An 18,534-nucleotide genomic window follows, 5' to 3' on the forward strand; every position below is an offset into this window, starting at 1 on the left:
GAAGAGAGGCGGGCAGAGAAAGCTTCCCCAAAGAGGATATGAGTTGTGTGTTAAATGGGATAGGAAGGGTGGGAGGGAGGGAGATGCAAGAGGGAAGAGATATGGCGACAAATGTATATGTCAAACTGATTCACTTTGTTATACAGCAGAAACTAACACACCATTGTAAAGCAATTATACTCCAATAAAGATGTTAAAAAAAAAAAAAAAAGAGTCCAGGGCTTAGAATGCAGAGAGATGGTTGCCTTGGGCTATTCCTGGCAGAGAATCATAAATTCAAATCCTACAGGTGCCAGGCCAGGAATCTAAATATAAGCCCGGTGAAAAGACAACAGGAAATGAGATGATTTGAGAAGAAAATAACACACATCCATCTAAAGGTTGGTTTGTTTGTTTTTTTTTTAACTGGAAAGCACCTGGAGTTAGTCTTTGGGCCACTAGTTTTCAATCCATGATAGGTTCAAGAGTTTAAGAGTGAAGAGTAAAAGGATTTTGAGGTGTCTGTCTAGCCCAGCATCAGATGGAAAAGTAGACCAGACTTTATGACAGAAGCCCTATGGAGTAAAGAGCTAATGTTCAATGAACTTTGGAAATAAGACCATAGGCCTAGAATATTTTCAAATACAGTTTTTCTGTGTAAATGAAAGTTTGCACTTAGGGAGAAATGAGGGTAGCAACTATCAGACTGCCGGTGAATGTCTCACCCCAAACCTTAACACATCACTGTGTGTGCTATATTTTATGCATAAGCACATCCCACAATTCTCTCCATTCCACAGCTTTCCGGGAATTATTCCTGGACCAACAGGGGAGGGAGCCTCAAAAGTAAATAAATTTCAAAATGGTAAAATATTCATTTGAGAAGTGGTTTGAGTATCTAGTGTGAAAACAGGAAGAGTAACAGTAAAGAGGTCAAATACATTTTTGACAGGAGAATCAGGTATATACACTGAAAATAAGGGCATTACTGTAAACAAGGAACAGTCTACATCTGAAAAAAGATTTAGATAAACATTTAGAACACTGTGTCTTTCCTTCATCACATCAGTAAAACAAATAAAATCTGATATTGAGTATCTACTAAAGATTCCAGGTTTGTTCCAGAGAATAAAACATTAAAATTCCTTTTTGGGGGGAATTTAAAAAAATGTGTTAATGCATTTCAGTACATTAACAAAGGAATACAACATATGATTATCTGGTGTAGCTAGCTGTCCTCCAACATCTGCTCTCTTGTACTTCTATGATGTTAGTGTCTCAGATGGGCACGGGCTGTTGAGTGAAAAGCATTAATCATCAATAGCCTCCCTTGCAGCTAGATATGGCTATGTGATGAATATCTGGCCATTGAGATGTTGAGTGGAGATGACGTTTGCTACTCCAAGGTCTTATCCATAAAAGGGCTGAGTATGTGCACCCCAGATCCTCTCTCCTTTTCTCTGACTTAATATGGAGAGATGTACAGCAGCCAGCTTCTTAGAGATCTAAGTCATATGTTGGGAATGGTACCCATTCTGATTCTTATTAAGAGAAATATATGGAAACTTACTTAATATGATATAAAGTATCTCCAGAAATAGTACACTAAATGGAAGAAACATTAGAAGTTTTCAATTCAAATCATGAATAAGACAAGGATGAGCCAATATTTAAAGTAGAAGTAATATTTGGTGCAAAGAAACATAGGAATTAAAGTGGTAAATCTTGGAAAGGAAGAGTACAAACTGTCATTATTTGACGGATCACATGACCATCTAAAAAAGCCAAGATAACTCAGCTATTAAAATTAGGAGAATGCTCAGTAAAATATAAGATTCAAGATCAACATATAAAAATTAGGAGGTTCCTATACACCAGTAATACCTAACCAGAATATGTAATGGAAAAAGTGATCTATACATATAGAAGCAGAAGTCATAAAATATCTAAGGATAAACCTAATAAATACTAGCCTTATATGAAGAAAACTATACCATAAAGTTTCTTTGTAAGACATCAAAAATTTCTGAAGAAGCAGATTTTATTTCAGCCAAAGGGTTTTTCAGTATTATGTATTTAGTTTCCAAACATATGTGATTTTTAAAGTTATCCATTTGCAATCATTATTATTTTGCTATTGTTGCATTATGGTCAAAGGAACACAGTCTCTTGATATTGATCCTTAATCATCTAATATATTTTTTGGGGGTAAATGTTCCATTTGTATTCAGAAACAGTGTATTCGAAAACATTATTTGCTGTGTATACATATCTCATTAAGCTTATTAATTATATTTAGATCTTCTGTATCTGTTTATTTTCGCCTGCTTGATTGTCTCAAAGGGGAGTGTCAAAATGTCTCATACAACTGTTGCTCTATATGTTTTCTCTCTGAAATTCTGTCAGTTGCTGCTGTACTTTGAGTTTGTGTAGTTAACTGCATGTGTGTTCATGACGGTTATATCCACTTACACTACTGTTGCTGTAGAGAGGTCTGATGCCATCATGATGCTTGTTGTTTGGAATTGATCTGCTCTTCCTCTTTGTAACCTTTTGGAGTTACATTTGAGAATAGTCTTTGATATTCTTAAATGTCACTAGGTCTATTTATGAGTATTCATCCATTAGTTTGGTAGTACAGGAACACTTTCAATTCAAGCTATTTCATTCTTTCTTTAATTCTAAAACATTTATCTTCATACTTTATTGAAATATTTCCTCTTATATTTTTTCTCTCCTGTGATTCCTATTATCCTGTTGGTGGCACTTATTTTTCTGGTCACCATATTTTTTTAATACTTTCCCCCTCTCATTTAAAAAACTTTTATTTTGAAATAATTATAAACTAGTAAGTGGCAAAAATAATACACAGAGGTCCCATGCACCCATCTCCCAGCCCCCTCCAATGGTGGCATCTTACATATTATAGTGCATTATCAAAACAAGAAATTGATTGGCACAATACAATCAACTAGATTATAGGACTTAGACGTCATTAGTTTTGGCAAAACTACACCCAAAATGTCTTTGTATAAAACTCTATGACAGATGGCTGCCCGTAGGTGGTTGTGGCCACCGTGCCCAGAGGGAGGTGGCGGCAGCGGTGGCGAATGATGCCTGGGAAACTCCCCTGGGGGGACATTATGGAGCTGGAGGCACCTTTGGAGGAGACCGAGAGCCAGAGGAAGGAGAGGCAAAAGAGCTCTATGGATGTCGGAATTCGGATAAGGGATTATGGACCTGTACTTCCCTTATAGGGCTGTTATGAAGATGTAAACAAGATAAGCCGAAAACATATTACACAATGCTGGAGTGATAGAAGGAAGTCAAAGCACCGTTATGACTCAGATGAGAAATCAGAAACAAGAGGAAATGGTGTTGCAGATGACCGGGATGTTGCCAAACCCAAAAGAGCTAAAATGAAAGAGAAGCTAAATGGTGACACCGAGGAAGGATGTAACAGACTTTCAGATGAATTTTCTAAATCTCATAAGTCGAGAAGAAAAGATCTGTCAAATGGAGATATTGATGAATATGAAAAAAAATCAAAGCGAGTGTCATCCTTAGATAGCTCTACTCATAAATCAAGTGATAATAAACTAGAAGAGACCCTAACACGTGAACAGAAAGAAGGAGCCTTCTCCAATTTCCCTATTTCTGAAGAGACTATAAAGCTTCTGAAAGGTCGAGGGGTAACATATCTCTCTCCTATTCAGGTTAAGACTTTTGGTTCTGTATATGAAGGAAAAGATTTAATTGCTCAAGCGCGGACAGGAACAGGAAAGACATTCTCTTTTTGCCATCCCCTTGATTGAAAGACTCCAAAGAAATCAAGAGACAATTAAAAAAAGCCTCTCACCAAAGGTAGTTGTTTTGGCTCCTACAAGGGAACTGGCAAACCAAGTAGCCAAAGACTTCAAATATATAAGTAGGAAACTCAGTGTGGCGTGTTTTTATGGTGGAACATCATATCAAAGCCAAATTAATCATATTCAAAATGGTATTGACATCTTGGTTGGGACCCCTGGTCGTATCAAAGATCATCTGCAGAGCGGCTGATTAGATCTTTCTAAACTGCACCACCTTGTGCCTGATGAAGTGGATCAAAAGTTAGATTTAGGTTTTGCTGAACAAGTTGAAGATATTATCCACGGATCCTACAAAACTGATTCTGAAGACAATCCTCAGACTTTACTTTTTTCTACAACTTGCCCACAGTGGGTATACAAAGTTGCAAAAAAATACATGAAATCCAGATATGAACAGGTTGACCTTGTTGGGAAAATGACTCAAAAGGCTGCAACTACTGTGGAACCTCTGGCCATCCAGTGCCATTGGTCTCTGAGGCCAGCAGTTATTGGAGATGCCCTTCAAGTCTACAGCGGGTCTGAAGGGAGAGGGCTATTATCTTCTGTGAGACCAAAAAGAATGTAACGGAAATGGCCATGAATCCACACATCAAAGAGAATGCCCAGTGTTCACATGGCAACATCACACAGTCACAAAGAGAAATTACACTGAAAGGCTTCAGAGAGGGTAGTTTTAAAGTTTTGGTGGCAACCAATGTGGCTGTCCGTGGTTTGGACATTCCTGAGGTTGACCTGGTGATTCAGAGTTCACCGTCACAGGATGTTGAGTCCTATATTCATCGCTCTGGATGCAAAGATAGAGCTGGCCGGACAGGGATTTGCATATGTTTTTATCAACCAAGAGAAAGAGGTCAATTCAGATATGTGGAACAAAAAGCAGGAATTACTTTGAAACATGTAGGTGTTCCTTCTACAATGGAGTTAGTTAAATCAAAAAGCATGGATGCCATCAGGTCTCTGGCTTCCGTTTCTTACGCTGCTGTTGATTTTTTCCGTCCATCAGCTCAGAGACTGATAGAAGAGAAAGGGGCAGTGGACGCACTGGCTGCAGCATTAGCCCACATCTCCGGCGCATCAAGTTTTGAACCACGTTCTTTAATCACCTCTGATAAGGGGTTTGTGACCGTGACTCCGGAAAGCCCAGAAGAAATACAGGATGTTAGCTGTGCTTGGAAAGAACTTAACAGAAAGCTGAGTAGTAGTGCTGTGTCCCAAACTACCAGAATGTGCCTCCTAAAAGGAAATACGGGCATTTGCTTTGATGTTCCCACAACTGAGTCAGAATGGTTACAGGCAGAGTGGCATGATTCAGACCGGATACTCTCAGTGCCAGCCAAGTTGCCTGAAATTGAAGAATATTATGATGGAAACACATCTTCTAATTCCAGACAGAGAAGTGGCTGGTCAAGTGGCCGGTCGGGCCGGTCAGGTGGTTGATCTGGTGGCCGGTCAGGTAGACAGAGTCCACAGGGGAGTCGGTCAGGAAGTTGACAAGATAGTAGAAGACGAAGTGGGAACAGAAATCAGTCAAGAAGCGGGGGCCACAAACGGAGTTTTGACTGAGATAGTTGATCTACCAGGGTGAGCTTGCCTATTTCTGGCTAATCATGTACATTATCCACCAAAAATTAGGTCGTCATAGTTGAGGTCTGTTTCTGCTATTTGCAAAGAAGTTGGTTGTATTTTTTTTAAAGTATTTCACAAGAATGGTTGTAAACAAATCTACTTATCCAGTTATACCTTTGAATAAAATACCTCCTTTTATTGTCTCTTTAAAAAAAACAAAAACTCTATTTTATCACACATATACAGTCATATAACTACTACCCACAATTAAAATATTGAAATATTCCATCACCATAAAGGAATTCCCTCTCCCTCTCTTTCCCCTTCTCTAACCCCTGATGTCCACTTATGTATCTCCATCTCTTTAATTTTGTGTTTTCTAGAATGTTATATAAATGGCATCATACCTTTTGAGATTGGCTTTTTTTCACTCAGGATAATGTCCTTAACATCCATCTAGGTTGTAAGATTGAATGTATCAGTAATTCATTCCCTCTCATTGTTGAGTAGTATTCTATGGTATGGAATATGGTACACCAGAGTTTAACTATTCACCCATTGATGGACATAAGGGATATTTCCAGTTTTTGGTTATTAAAAAGCTTCTATGAACATTAGTGTACAAGTTTTTGTATGAATACAAGTATTCCTTGTTCTGGGATGAATGCCAAGAAGTAATACAATTGTTAGGTTGTATGATAACTGCATATTTGGTTTTAAAAAGAAATTGCCAAACTGTTTTCCAGAGTGGCTGTATTATTTTACATTCCCATCAGCAATATATGAGTGATCCAGTTTCTCAGCATACTTGTCAGCATTTGGAATGCTCACTATTTTTAATTTTAGCCATCATAATAGATATATAGTGATATTTCATTGTGTCTTTTGTCCATTCTGGCGGACATATGGAAGTTTCTCAAGCTGATCTTCCAGCTCATGAATTTGTCTTTAGCTGTATCCATTCTGTATTTTATCTCATTTATTGTGTTCTTTAATATTTAAACTATTGTATTTTTCATACTAAATGTTTCCCATTGGTTCTTCTTATTTTTTTTAACAACATTTAGCTCCTGCTGCATAGACTCTTCCCTTACTATTTGTGGTCCATCTTTTCAATCACTCTTTCTCAGCTGGTATCTACTCATTTTGTACCTTCTTTAATAATGGTGATACTCCTCAGTTGTCTCGTGAGCTCATGTGTCCCTCGTGGAATCAGCTACTCTGCCTGCTCATGTTTTCTGGGGAATAACCAAGGCAGGGGCCCTAGTTTTGTTCTTCCAGAAGATTAAGGAGACATATGAATAAGCTCAGATGGCCCCAAGCACCACAGAAGAGCCAGCGACTCCTCCCATTCAGGCAGGCCCTTTAATATCAAGGATTGCTTAACCTACTGTCACCTGGCCCCATCCCCAACCTGACGCGCTGCTGAAGTTTAGGCCTCCTAAGTCATGAGTTATCTCCCAGATCCTTATAGCTACACTGCTCTGTCCATCATCTAGTCCAACCCAATTTCCTACCCATGTCCTCCTGCTCCTCAAACCCTTCCTCTATGACTCTCAGAAATTTAAGTCTTGGAAGTTTAAATCAAATTCTCTAGTAGCTTCCATCTCTTCTGGGAATGATGTTTCACTCCCTTGATCCTCCACCTTTTTGCTTTGATTGAGCTGGCTGCCCTATGAGGACACGACTTTCTCTGAACTGTGATCAAGGGGCAAGTCTTTTTTTTACATTTTTATTAAACCCACATACCTCAGGGCCAGAAGATGGTTGGGTGTCCATATCCATCTTGCTACTTCCCAACCTTTACTCCTAACCTCATCCTATTTGCCTTCAAAAACCACTTATCTTTTGAGATTCTCTCAAAAGGGTCTCTCAAGAGGGTCTCCTGGCCTCATCTGTTCATCTCTTTTATCACCCTCTTCAGCTCCCCTAGTTCCTAACAGTCATCCTACTTGGACTGGAATTTTATTTTTTTCATGTACAGGGTTTTTAAAATTGTGGTAAAATACACATAACATAAAATTCACCATCTTAACCATTTTAAGTATACAGTTCAGTGGCATTAAGTACATTCACATTGTCGTGCATCCATCATCCCCATCCATCTCCAGGATTCTTTTCATCTTGCAGAACTGAAGCTGTGTACCCATTATACAATATTCTCCCCTCCTCTGAGGCCCTGGCATCCATGATTCTACTTTCTGTCTCTATGAATTTGACTCCTATAGATACCTCATATAACTAGAATCATAGAGCATTTATCTTTTTGTGACTGGCTACCTTCATTTAACATGAAGTCCTCAAGGTTCATTCATGTCGCAGCATGTGTTAGATTTTCTTTCTGTTACATTAATGAATACTGTTCCATTGTATGTACTTAACTATATTTTACTGACCTATTCACCCATCAATGGACACTTGGGTTGCTTCTACATTTTGGCTACTGTGAATAATGCTGCTATGAACATGAGTGTACAAATATCTGTTCATGGACTGGAATTTTAGTATTCACAAGGATAATCCACCCAAAACTCCGGCCTGTTGGCTGTTTTTTCCCCTCTTCTCCATTGACCCTCCTTTGCCTCCTGTCCTTCTTAGATACACATTCCCACTGTCTTACTCTGGCCCTTGTCACTCCTAGAAATTGCACCACCTCTGATCTCAAAGATGTCACTTTCTTACTACCCATCAACCCCCTCCGGGCTTCACCTCTGTCCTCACCCCGCCTAGATCACATGGTCCAAAATTATAAGAACTCCTCTAAAAATACTCGTAGCTCCCTTGCTCTTCCATTTCTCCATAGAATATGCCCTACAAAGTTTTCTTTTCCTATGCCTCCACTTCATCATGGGAACATGGCTAAGAGAAAAATCTCACAAGTCAGCTGTTTTCACTTTGAATTTATGATCCCTTTCCTCGAATGAACCCCTTGCCCTCTCCTTCCCCTTCCCTAGCCCCTGATGTCCACTTATCTGTTCTCCATCTCTATAATTCTGTCATTTCTAGAATGTTATATAAATGGAATCATGCAGTATGCAATCCTTTGAGATTGGCCTTTGGCTTTTTTTCACTCAGCATAATGTAGAACACCTGTTCTACTCTATTCTGGACCCGCTTTCCCTTTGTCCAAGTGATGACCTCATATCTTTATATCTCTCCTCAAACCTCCTGTACACCCCTTCCCACCCACATTCTCTATTAGCTATCTTACTGCAGGAGTCACTGAGAAAAAATACCCATCAGAGGGAAATATCCTGTCTTATTATTAAATGAGGTAATTCACAGTGAAGAACTTAGCACAGAGCCTGCCATATAAAAACCACAATACAGATGTTAAGTTTTATTGGTATTATTATTGTCTTAACCACTGCCAGATGTATCCTGAAACCCATGTACTACTATACTTGTTGGGGATGGGAAAGATGTTGTCTGGGACACAGTCTTAGTCTGGACAATAAAAATAGTTTTCAGGGGATAAAAACAAATTCACAGTAGGATGACTTCAGGAGTGTAGAAATTGATCATTCAGGAACCAAACTGATAACCCGCAGTGCAAACCAACTGATATTTTTTCTCCAGAAGACCTCTAAGTTCAAAATATTAAAGGTTCATCTGAGTTGTTGGGTAAAAACTGGTCATCTGTGCTCCCTCAATGCTTTGCTGACCACTTGAAATATATCAAACTCCGGGTGTTACTAAAGTGCACTTTATTTTTTTAAATGAAGCCAAAATCATAACTTATTACTTAATATATGTCAGCCATATGGACTAGGTACTTTTTCTTTTTTGAATGAAAGATTCTTTTTATTATTATTATTTATTTTTAATAAATTTATTTATTTTATTTATTTTTGGCTGCGTTGGGTCTTCGTTGCTGTGTGCGGGCTTTCTCTAGTTGTGGCGAGCAGGGGCTACTCTTTGTTGCAGTGCGCGGGCTTCTCATTGTGGTGGCTTTTCTTGTTGTGGAGCACAGGCTCTAGGCATGCGGGCTTCAGTAGTTGTGGCACGCAGGCTCAGTAGTTGTGGCTCACGGGCTCTAGAGCGCAGGCTCAGTAGTTGTGGCACATGGGCCCAGTTGCTCCTTGGCATGTGGGATCTTCCTGGACCAGGACTCGAACCCACGTCCCCTGCACTGGCAGGTGGATTCCTAACCACTGCACCACCAGGGAAGCCCCTGAATGAAAGATTCTTTAATTCTACAGTGCTTACAATTTTTGAAAGTTTCACACACTATTCCATATAATCCTATAATAACCTTTTTTCCCCCCTACCCCTGTATTGCCCCCCCTTCCCTCTCCCCATGGGTAGCCACTAGTGTGTTCTCTGTATCTATGAGTCTGCTATTTTTTGTTTCATTCTAAAGTGCACTTTAATTATGCACCAGATCCCTTAAGTGGAGATTTGTTACTATACTTAGAGGCAGACACTCAATAACAACTAACTTTCATGAGGTCAAAAATTTTCTAAAGGAGATGTTCACAATAGCTAACTTTATTTTCCTTGGAAAAGCTCTAGTAACTTAATTAACTCACTGATGTTGGTTCCTCAGCTACACTTGAGATGATCAATGACTCAGGCTTTTAAAAAGTTTTATATTTTTTCCTAATTTACAAGTGTGCAGAATTTTCTGTGAATTTGTGATAACTGTAGGGGGAGTGATGAATATAAAATAACGTATTTTATTTATAGCCTGACCTGTAGGCATTTTCTTGGAACATATTCAGTAAATTAGAATCATAAATAACTTACTTCTAGTTTTTGTGAGAATTCTGAATGGCTAAAAATGATACAGAGTCCAGGCTGACATAAGACAAATCACAGAACACTAAATTGACTTTTACAATAATTCAGTTTTTATTGGAGCAAATAATCATGCTTAGAGAACCTTCTGCTTACATATAACATGTTTTAAGTTCTAATTTTAGTTTGTACAAAAACCAATATACATGTAAGTCTCATTAAGGAGCAGAATAATGGAATTGCAGGATAGGAGATTACAAGAGATTAAAACTCCCCAGCATTTTCTCTTCCTAGTAATCTAATAAATGAAATTAAATAGCAGATTCATTTACAATAACTTCTAGCTTGGTGACCCTGGAAGATTTACTAAATCTTTAAGCTTCAGGTTCATTACCTCCAAAACTCTAATAGTAAGTGTACCTAATCCAAAGGGTTGAGTGAGGATTAAATGAGATAATGTATATAAAGAACCCAGAGCATAGTAAGTAGTCAATAAATATTTATAGTTATTATATCATGTATTTCATCAATCAAATAATTACTTAAAACATTCCAGACAGTGTAAAATTTGCATTTAGACCAGAGGAGGTAGGTAGGGGTGGGAAGGAGCACACCAACCTTGGCTTCCACTGGGGCCCAGAAACAAAGGATGAGCTTCTGGACAACCTAGAGCACCTGAATACTACAGGGACAGCTCGAAACAGCTTGGGGCCACAAGGCTCATGCTGAGCAAATTCCCGTTTCTACAACATGACCTCACATTGGTCAATGAAAGGAAACTCTGTAGCATTTATATCAAAAATTAATCTTCAAAGGAAAAGTGAACATAACTGGGTCAGCAATTAATGGCTCATCTCATGTTGCTCTCTTAAGGTAGTGAAAAATAAAAATTGGATAACTTTTAGTTTGAAACAGTCACATAATCAACACAAACATGGATTTGTGTTTTGTTCTGCTTTGAACTACTGGGAAAAATCACATCAATTATTCCCCACTGGACTATTTCTAACATTGCATGGCCAGAATTTATAATTACAATTTAAAAACAATCATATTATCTTGGATCTAATGAACTTTTAGATATTTATTTTATGTACCATTGTGCAGAATAGAGCAATATATATGAATCATATCTTTTCATAATTTTTCTTATTTGTTTGGTAGAAATGGCCCAGAATTCTCAATTCATTGCATAATTATTAAATGCCTCATTACTTTACTTGATTCGTCTCTAGTGTCTTTTTAGTATTCTCCAAAGTTGTTTTCAGTAGTCTTTGAAAACTAGAAGTGAAAATTCCCTTTATTAAAACTTCAGATTGGAAAATCCCTTTCTTAAGAGAAATTATTTGTTTTGGTTTCTAGAAGCTCGGAGTCCCCACATAGTTTTCCCTGTGGTAAGATGACATGGATTATGAATTCAACAAATAATATTAAGGTCAGTTAAAAGACCAACTGTTAATATATTGAGAAAACATATCAAAAATGACAGAACTTGATGATATATCTTGGTGGATAGTAAATGGCTTCTCAGAGCCCAAACTCCAAAATGGAAAACACTGCATATCTTTTGGCTGGACCCATAAATTCTAGCAACTGGTTGTGATAGACATTGGTGTAAAATGCTTTTAGACGAACAGGTAAGTGAATCAAGTTTATAAGGCTCCTTGGTCTTTATGCCTCTATCAGTAGATCTCAGGACAGGGAGAAGTGGGTCCACTTTATCAGGATCTCAGGTCTAGGAAGGGGAGAAGGTTGGGAAATTGAGTATGTATTTTGAAAAACCTTCACAGATCTGAAATATACCTCTCTTGTCCTTTGTTCAATACATTCTACACTGTAAGTCAAAGAGTGTCTGCAGCAGATGCTGTCCATTACCCACCCATACCCCCTAGCGCATATCATTTTAGTATACACTGTCCTGACTTTAAATTGCCAGCACCTGGATTTCTTTGAGTAAATGGCTTTCCTTGACCACTAGAATCAGGACTGTGTGTGGATAAGGAGGAATTACCACCACTGGAGAGCAGTCTTGAACTAGTGACTGAGAAAGCTGGTGCATAAATACCTCAGCTCCCTCCTCCCTGTGCTGGTAGAACTTTGTGGCACATTTCCAAGCCATTTCCCAGAGCTCCCCAGTGGGATTAAATTTCAGTGGCTCATGGTGGTAACTTGCTTAATAACACACTTTATTGGCTTCTTTCCTTCCCTGCCACATTTCTCCATTCCCCAACTGGTGTTTCCTGGAATCACCTCTCAAATAAATGGCTTGTACTTGAATCCTTGCCTTAGGTCTGCTTCTGGGTAAACCCAAGCTGTGCCAAAAGTACTACTCTTCTTCTTTTCTTTCTTTACAGTTCTCTGATATCCTAAAAACTTGCTCTACTGGCTTGTACTTTAGTGACATATACTGCTTCATAAACATCACTCTTCAAGAGGTTTACACACAGAAAAAAAAAATCAAAAGCAAAAACATGAACTCTTCCCCACCTATTTTTTAACTAAAAAAAAAAAAAAATCATTTAGCAGAAGTAGCTCTTTCATACTTTCTCATGCCCACTTGTCCTCATATAGCTGTAGTCACATATAGCTACTGAAAACTACCATTCAAACCACCTATCTGAAGGGAGAGTCAACCATCCTTCTCTCCCATCTCTACCCTTAAGGGAGAAGGATATTCTTTGGATATTGAGCATCCACTGAAATCACTGAACATGTCAGTCATTCTATAAGGCCTGCTGTCCAACATGGTAGCCACTAGTCACATGCTGCCCTTGAGTACTTGAAATGTAGCTAGTATGGCTGTGGTATTGAATTTTTAATGTTAGTTAATTTAAATTTTAATTTAAAACCACTACTCAGCTCAATTACTGGAAAACTTCTAAGTATGTCTGAGACAACTTGTGTAGGAGAATCTACTTTTTTCAAGTGTCAGTTTTATAAAATCTAAATACAGATCAAGTATGTCTGATGAAAATGTAGCATCCAAATTGAGATGTGATGAAGTGTAGAGTACAAACTGGAATTTGAAGACTAGCATGAAAAATATCATTAGAAATTATTAACATTTGACAATAATGAGATATTTTACACTGATAAGATATTGAAATAACATTTTTGATAATTGGGTTACATTAAATATATTAAATTTAATTTCTCCTGTTTCTCTTTCCTTTTTTTTTTAAAAAAATGTGGCTACTAGAAAGTTAAATTACATATGTGGCTCACATTATTTTTCTATTGGATAGCGCTGCTCAGTCACGTTACCCACAACTTATATTTGCTAGCCTAGTGGGTAAAATCATGGCTATATAAAAAGATTAAGACGAAGAAATAACACTCTCTTTTCTTAAGGGGTTGACATTTCAAAAGGAATGTCACAAGTTTGGTAGTAATATTGAAGCCAAACTTAAGAGCAAAGTTTTCTTATATGAATAGATTACTGATATTAAAGTTAATTACAGAAAGTGATTTAAGAAACAATGTTATCCTCTTTAAAAGCCTACAAAGCTTGCTCTGCCTGAACATTGAAGTAAATGCTCTGCTGATGTCAGCTTTCTAGACTTGAATGGGATAAAATAATCAGGCAATAAGGTCCTAGAAGAGGCTTCATCATCCACCCTGACATCATCTTCTCCTTCATTTTACAAATGAGGGAAATATGGACTAACCAGGTTAGGTGACTTTTTAAAGGTTAGAAATGATTTTGTAAATAAGTTCATTTGTACCCTTTTATAGATTCCACATATGAGTGATATCATCTGTCTTTCTGACTTACTTCGCTCAGTATGACAATCTCTAGGTCCATCCATGTTGCTGCAAATGGCGTTATTTTGTTCTTTTTTATGGCTGAGTAATATTCCATTGTATATATATCCCACATCTTTATCCATTCTTCTGTTGCTGGACATTTAGGTTGCTTCCATGCCCTGGTTATTGTAAATAGTGCTGCAATGAACATTGGGGTGCATGTATCTTTTCAAATTATGGTTTTCTCTGAATATATGCCTAGGAGTGGGATTTCTGGGTCATATGGTAGCTCTATTTTTAGTTTTTTAAGGAACCTCCATGCTGTTTTCCATAGTGGCTGTACCAATTTACATTCCCACCAACAGTGCAAGAGGGTTCCCTTTTCTCCACACCCTCTCAGCATTTGTTGTTTGTAGATTTTTTGATGATGGCCATTCTGACTGGTGTGAGGTGATGCCTCATTGTGGTTACCAGGGGATAAGGGGGGAAGGGATAAATTGGGAGATTGGGATTGACATATACACACTGCTACATATAAAATAGATAACTAATAAGAACCTACTGCATAGTACAGGGAATTCTACTCAATACTCTGTAATGACCTATATGGGAAAAGAATCTAAAAAAAGAGTGGATGTATGTATATGTATAACTGATTCACTTTGCTGTACACCTGAAACTAACACAACGCTGTAAATCAACTATACTCCAATGAAAATTCAAAAAAAGAAATGATTTTGTTCTTTCTCAAAGGAGACAAAAAACATTCATTCTCAAATATATTTTATGTTCTATCAGTAAAACGCTTTCTGTCATTGCAAAGCTCATACATTTAAACTGGTGGTTCTCAGATGGACCAACTCTTCTTGATACTTCCCCTCATATTTCCTTCCATATTTCCAAATATGTTTATACTAATATTTCCTGGATTATCAATTTTGGACATTTTCTACTGACACCCTGTCATCGTAGATGACTTAACTCACACTCACTCTACCATCCCTACATCCCCACCTAAGCCCTCATTGGATGAATCAATAATATTCAATGCAAATACTGTTCATTGTAGAGCCAGGTAGTATATTACAATTATACACCTTTTCTTCATTTTTCCTGAAGTTAATGATTGCATTATTCTTCCTTTTGCCTGGTTTTCCATATTTCCATTGTTCCCTCCACCCCCAATGCTACTCTCTCTGCACGTGCTTACAAATAACATTTTCTATAATCCTCAAACACATTAGTTCCACTTGTCTTTTATACGGGAACAATTCCCTCGTGGAACCCTCTGTCCTCCTGCTCCAATATGACCTGAATTCTTTGAAGCTCAATATACAGCAATTATCAGGGGCTTATCTTACACGGCAATCTAATAATGGGAAAATTTTACTTGACTTTTCACTTTTAAAGTCAACTGTAAAACTGTCTCTGATTTGTATTTTGCAGACATATATTAAATAACAGCAAAACAGTACCACCACCATCACAAACAACCCAGCACCCCGCACACTGAAAACGCTGATTGGTAGTTCTCATGAATACGTACAATGAAAAAGAGAGCCCTTATTTTAAGCATTTTGGTTGCCCCTCCAGCAAAGGCTATCACAAGCCATAGAGGTTTAGCCCCATTGCTGCCCAGACCCTGGCTGCTTCCAAAGTGGCCCTAAGGTCTGGAGTGCACAGGTGCTGGTGTCAGCGAGGTTTCCAGGGTTATTAACTATGTATCACATCACTTTTGGAAAATAGCATCAAGAGGCTTTTAAGCTAAGGTAATGTGGATCCAGTTGGAATTTCAAGACAGGCTTTATTATCATGGTGGTGGTGGTAGCATCTGGTTCCTGATTACCCAATCTCATCCACAGGAAGTCCACGGAGGAGATTCCTGATGTGGGCAGAGCTATGGAGAACTCTTCTGGAACCATAGAGCTCTACTTCAGGGAGCTACCCAGAGACCACCTGCCAAGTCCAAACTCCATATTTTGCAAAAGAGAAAACTGAGGCCTAGGAAGCTTACCCAAGACAAAAAGGAAGCCGGTGGCAGCTTCTAAGTAGGCTTTAAAAACATTCAGAAAGATGAAAGTAACTGATTGGTAACAGATAAATTATGATCTTACAGATGGATGTTGTCATTTTGTATAAGCTAAGCTTCCTGGAAGAAGCAAAATCATTTAAATATTCATATCAATAATTCTAACTCTTGGGCATTTACCCTGTAATATTAACAACTAACTGTGTAAACTGAAGCATCGAATCACAATCTTTCTATCTTCTTGTTGTTTTTTTTTTCCTAAACCACATGAAACACAAATCTTGAGGACTTATTAATTATTTATCATCTGGCTTTAGAGGCAATAGTTGAAGCAAGTTACAGGTGAATGCTGACAGGCTGATTCTGGAAAGACCCAGCCAGTCATAGGTTACCAACCAGATAAATTAAGAGCCTTTCACTTCTTGTTCAGAGAGAGCTTTGCCAAAATCCTTAGACACGGGAGCAAATTCACTGACTTACTTGTACAAAGAGACAGTGGCCAGTAACCAAAAAAGAAAAAAAAAAAACAAAAAACCAAGAACAAATGAACAAAATGAAAAAGAATTGTTTTTCCTTTCTTTTGGATCTGTTTTTTATTTGAATTTTCCAAATTATAGCTAGGTTCTTCTAGACAACCCTGCTAATGCATGGCAATTTTGGCATTTATATTCACTGGCGGACACATGCCCACAGCCTGCACCGTAAACATCAAGGAACCAAAGGCTTCTTCAGACACGCATCACAGGCTCTCCATATAATGCCTCCACAGACAATGCAGAGTGTTCATTATCTGGAGCTAATCGTTTCCCTTTGCTTTTTCTAGAAATTGCTACTTGCTTTCTCTTTTGTAGACAACTCTGAAGTGAAACAAAATGATAGCTTTCTTCACTAACAACTTTCCTTTGGAAAATCATTTGCAAGTATTAGTTTCTGGAACCTCAGAGCCACTCTAACATTACAACCATAAATCTTCGTTTCCTCACTAGAAAACACCACTCTGAAAGTCAAGACTTCAGCCTTAAATAAGATTCTAACTAAGGCAAAAGATAGTTACATATTTGAGTTGCTGGCAACCGATAAAGCATCTTTCAAAATCTGAAACAAATAAATATATTCTAAGTGAAATTTAAGAACGATAAGTCATAAGGGAATAATATTAACTAAAGGATAAATTTAGAGAGCAAAGAAAAGCGTGTTTGATTTTTTTCCCCAATGTAATGATAGAATAATGACACCAAATGTGGAAAGACTGGAATCATGTTAATCATCTTCAGAGAGTCCAAATCTTAATGGAGTCAATTCGAGAACTAAAATTCTTAAAATAATGCAAAATGTCTTCTGTGGAGAGAGAGAAGGGAGAAGGGGCAAAATATGTGTATGGGATTAAGAGACACAAACTACTATGTACAAAATAAATAAGCAATAAAGATATATTGTACAGCACAGGGAAACATAGCCATTATTTCGTAATAACTTTAAATGGAGCATAATCTATAGAAACATGGAATCACTGTGCTGTACACCTAAAACTAATACAATATTGTAAAATCAACTATGGTTCAATAAAAAATTTAAAAAGACATGACAAAGATGTTCATTGGAGAAAAATTTATAAAGGTTAAAAACTGGAAGCAACTGAAATGCTTAACAACAAAAGGATGGATAAATCATTTGTGGAATATCCATATCATGAAATACAAACAGTAACAAAAATATATGAACTACAGATTTTTTTCAACAAAAGATGAATTTCACAAACAACATATCGAAGGTGATATTGCTTTTTTTGGGGCTGGTGTTGTTACTTTTTCCAGTTTTATTGGAGTATAATTAACAAATAAAAACTGTATATATTTAAAAAAACAAAAAATCAAAATCAAAATGTCTTCTGAAAATATATACAATATAGTAAACCTGGCTTCTTCCCAGGAGGAAGGGATTTTATTGATAATATGAAAAATTCTTCAAGTTCTTAGATTCCTTGCCACAAACGAATGTGCATGAAATAAATAAGCAATAAGGATATCGTACAGCACAGAGAAATATAGCCATTGATTTGTAATAACTTTAAATGAAGTATAATCTATAAAAACACCAAATCATTATATTGTACACCTGAAATGAATATAATATTGTAACTCAACTATACTTTGATTAAAAATAAATAAATTAATAAAATTAAATTGATCCATTCTACTTAAAAAAAAAAAAAAGAATGTGTGGTAATGATTCCAACTTGAGTTCTCTTTATTTAAAATTTTAGTATACTTGGGTGCATTTTAATGTACCTTTTTCTCAGCCTCAGAATTTCCATCTGCATGCACAGGAATTGTCAGACAAACTTGCTAGGGATCAGGAGATAAAGAGTTAACAAGGGATTGGGAAGAGAAGGAAGATAAAGCAGAAGGTTGAGCAGTAGAGCTGTATCTCTGGGGCAGGCTTGAGAGAGGAAAAGGAGGCTGCAGCATGGTCAGCTGGCCTGGGTCTTGCACCTGCGCTGCAGCAGAAGAGGGGTTCACGGTCTGTTCCAGAGCAGCCCAGGGAAGACCATGGTATGCTCCACCTTTCACTGGGTGAAGGAAGCTTTCCTGGGCGTGACAAGGC

The 18,534-nt window shown here is 37.5% G+C and overlaps 1 protein-coding gene and 1 pseudogene across 1 annotated transcript in view; one reads left to right on the forward strand and one right to left on the reverse strand.

The window, feature by feature from the left end:
• Positions 1-18,534, reverse strand: part of RNF150 (ring finger protein 150) — a 249,609-nt gene that overhangs the window by 103,057 nt on the left and 128,018 nt on the right. The window lies entirely within an intron of this gene.
• LOC103019891 (ATP-dependent RNA helicase DDX50-like) lies at positions 3,093-5,411 on the forward strand (annotated as a pseudogene).

This window comes from Balaenoptera acutorostrata, chromosome 5 (genome assembly GCF_949987535.1).
Source record: "Balaenoptera acutorostrata chromosome 5, mBalAcu1.1, whole genome shotgun sequence".
Taxonomy (NCBI): Eukaryota; Metazoa; Chordata; class Mammalia; order Artiodactyla; family Balaenopteridae; genus Balaenoptera; species Balaenoptera acutorostrata.